The sequence below is a fragment of the Herpailurus yagouaroundi genome, unplaced genomic scaffold (genome assembly GCF_014898765.1).
Source record: "Herpailurus yagouaroundi ecotype Mexico unplaced genomic scaffold, PumYag 194, whole genome shotgun sequence".
NCBI lineage: Eukaryota > Metazoa > Chordata > Mammalia > Carnivora > Felidae > Herpailurus > Herpailurus yagouaroundi.
The window spans coordinates 3,658,356-3,661,889 of record NW_024412425.1 but is presented as its reverse complement, the minus strand read 5'-3'; positions in this window follow the sequence as shown (position 1 = coordinate 3,661,889).

Sequence of the window (3,534 nt, the reverse complement as noted above, 5' to 3'; positions counted from 1 at the left end):
TCCAAATCTGCTTTGTTTTTACATGTTAATGGCGTACACTGTATGGTCTGTCTGTACATTTCTAACATTTTGCAACATCATTTGAGCTTAGAAATTTTTAAGAACTTTTAGTTAAGGGTACATGCACATACTTTTTATAACATGTCTTTTTCAGGTAAAGTGATCTTGGAATATCAGTTTTCCTGTCCTGTACATTTCCAGAAGAACAGCATATGCATCAAAATTTAAGGTTTTTGGGATGCCTGAGTGGTTCAGTCGGTTAAGTGTCCAACTCTTGATTTCGACTCCAGTCATGATCTCACTGTTCCTGAGATCAAGGCCCAGATCAGGCTCTGCACTGACTGTGGAGACTGCTTGGGATTCTCTCTCTCTCCCTCTCTCTTTGTTCCTCCCCCACTTGTGCTCGCTCGCTCTCTCTCTCAAAATGAATAAACGTAAAAATATATGTAAAGTTTTTTGGGGCACCTGGCTGGCTCAGTCAGTAGATCATGCAACTCTTGATCTCAGGATTGTGAGTTTAAGCCCCAGGTAGGGAGTAGGGCTTACTTTAAAAAATAATTTAAAAAATTGTTTTTGATTGTTCCATTTTTTTTATGTTTATTTTTTTAAGAGAGAAAACATGAGTGGGGGAGGGGCAGAGAGAGGGAGATAGAGCATCAGAAGCAAGCTCTGTGCCGTCAGTGCAGAGCCCCTGCTGCAGGGTTCAAACTCCCAAACCAGAAGACCATGACCTGAGCTGAAGTCAGACACTTAACCAGCTAAACCACGTTGGTGTCCCTGATTGTTCTATTTTTAAAAAAACCATTCAACTTCCCGAGCTTTCACTTGGGGTATGTTAGATTTGAAAAGCTTGCTTGACACCACTAAGGGGAAATCAGAGGTGACAACTCACTTTGGAACCCTAAGCCTTCAGATAGTATTAATGATAGTGTAGGATAAGATTACTCAGGGAAAGCATATGTTTAGAGAAAACAAGCTTAGTTTGCAGACTTGGCACTCCAACGTTTAGAAGGCATGGAGAGGAATGAAAAGTAGTCTGCTATACTGATGAGAAAGGCAAATATCAGGATGCCTGGGTGGCTCAGTTGGTTAAGCGTCCGACTTGGTTTCAGCTCAGGTCATGATCTGGTTCATGGGTTCAAGCCCCACATCAGGCTCCATGCTGGCAGTGTGGAGCCTGCTTGTGATTTTCTGTCTCTGTTTGCCCTTCCCCCCACTCATGCTCTCTATCCCTCTGTCAAAATAAACATTAAAAATAAAAAGGATATCTAGAGTTTGGTGTCTCAGAAGCCAAGATGTCTAAGTGTGTGAAGATAGTCATTCTGTTGATTGCTTCTACAAAATTGAATAGGATGAGCACAATGTCCTTTAGATTTGGCAATATGTAGGTCATTGTAGACCTTTTGAAAAGCCTTTCTGGTTGATTGCTTGGGTCCTAAACCAGACTGGAGCAGCATAGGATAAATTGGCAAGAGTATGGCTCTGCTATCTGCCTAATTTTAAAATCTGGTCCTGCCACTTTTTTGAGGCTTTCTGCAAGTTTTGTAACAGTTGTGCCTCAGTTGCCTTATTTCTGGTGCATCATCTTCTACAGTTGTGATTAAGTAATAATTGACATTAAAGAAAATCTTAGTAATCTATACATAACAAATGCTCAAATTAGACTCAGAGTGAACAAAGATAGGAAGAGGTGACAGCAAGTATAGACCACTCAAAATGTCTTGCTGGGAGCCCAGAGTCCAGCTTGAGTCAGACTTGAGATTAAGGAAGGGATTATTGGTTTGTTACTAAAGATAGAATATATAGAGTATATTTGTAAACTGATGAAAATGACCCAGTAAGATAACTTCAGGACAAAAGTATCTGAAATTAGGAGAAGATAAACTTGCACAGATGACCGAATTAGTGGTTGATAGGAACTGGCTTACTTTATCTGAACAGGAGGGAAGAGAGAATAAAAGCATCAGTGGGAGCAGATCTGAAAATTTGGTGGTGGGGAAAATAAAAAATGTTCTTATCTGATTTATTATATTTTCTCAATGAACTATCAGATAAAGTTGTTTAGTTAGAATGAAAGCCAGAATGTGAGATTCAAGGAGTAAGAGGAGGCATGTGGTTCTTAAGAGTTGAAGCATGCTCCTAAGTCCCCAGTAAAATGAAGCCTCTGAAATTTTTCACTAAAAATCCCCTTTTCCTTGTCAGGCAAACTTTATTTCAGACATCCCTAAGATGTGTCCAGTTTGAACTTAATTGCCCTGGGGGTTTTATGGAGTTGACCAAGAACAAACATGGTGGCTTCTCTCCAGTAATTTGAGATGTTACTACATTTGAGAAGCTTAGTCAGATACTCTGCTAAGTGAGGGAATTATGAGAGTCGTTACTGAATGAAAGTTCTATATAATGAGATTATCATCCTACAGAACTAAATATAAAATGCAGATGTTTGGAGGATTGAATGCTAGGGCAATCAGCATTAACTGGGTAGAATTAATTAACATGAAGTCATGTTACATCAGGAATCTTGTACAAAATAGGTTGATATGTGAAACAAATCTGGAGACCAGACAAAATATACCAAGGGTTAAATATTTATGGGGTGCCTGGGTGACTCAGTCAGTTGAGTGTCCAGCTTTTGATTTTGGCTCAGGTCATGATCCCAGGGTCATGGGATCTAGCCACTATGCCGGGCTCCGCATTGAGTGTGGAGCCTGCTTAGGATTTTCTTTCCCTCTCCCTCCCCCCCCTTCCCTCCACCTCCTCCTCTCTCTCTCTCTCCCCCTCCCTTCCTCCATCCCTCTCCCCTGCTCATGCTTACACTCTTTTCTCTCTCAAAAAAAATAAATGTCTTAAGGAATAGTGACTATACAACAATGATAATGTCCACTTTGTGTAGTTAAGGAAAGAACTAAAGTTTTGAGAAGCAGGGGTACCTGGCTGGGTCAGTCAGTAGAGCATGTGACTCTTGATCTCAGGATCAGGAGTTTGAGCCCCACGTTGGGCATAGAGTTTACTTAAATGTAAAATTAATTTTATTTTTTAATTTTTTTTAATGTTTATTTTTGACAGGCAGAGTGTGAGTGGGTGAGGGGCAGAGAGAGAGGGAGACAGAATTCAAAGCAGGCTCCAGGCTCTGCACTGAGAGCTCAGAGCCTGATGCGGGGCTCGAACTCACTGAGTTGTGAGATCATGACCTGAGTTGAAGTTGAACACCCAACTAACTGAGCCACCGAGGAACCCCTAAAATTAATTTTAAAAAGTAAAGTTTTGAGAAACAAACTTCTGTGAGCAAGGTATTTGGTTTAAGGTCCTTTTATTACAAGAGGGTGGCAGACACACTGACTTAAGTGTGCCTATTAAAATAACCAGGGCAAAAAAATAAATAAATAAATAAAATAAAATAAAATAACCAGGGCAAGCCACTAAGGGAGGGAGGGAGGGGCAGCAGGGAAAGAGAACTTCTGAACTAGAAGGAAATGTAGTGAGAAGAAAATACAGGTGCACATGGCTGGCTCAGAAGAGCGTGTGACTCTTGAT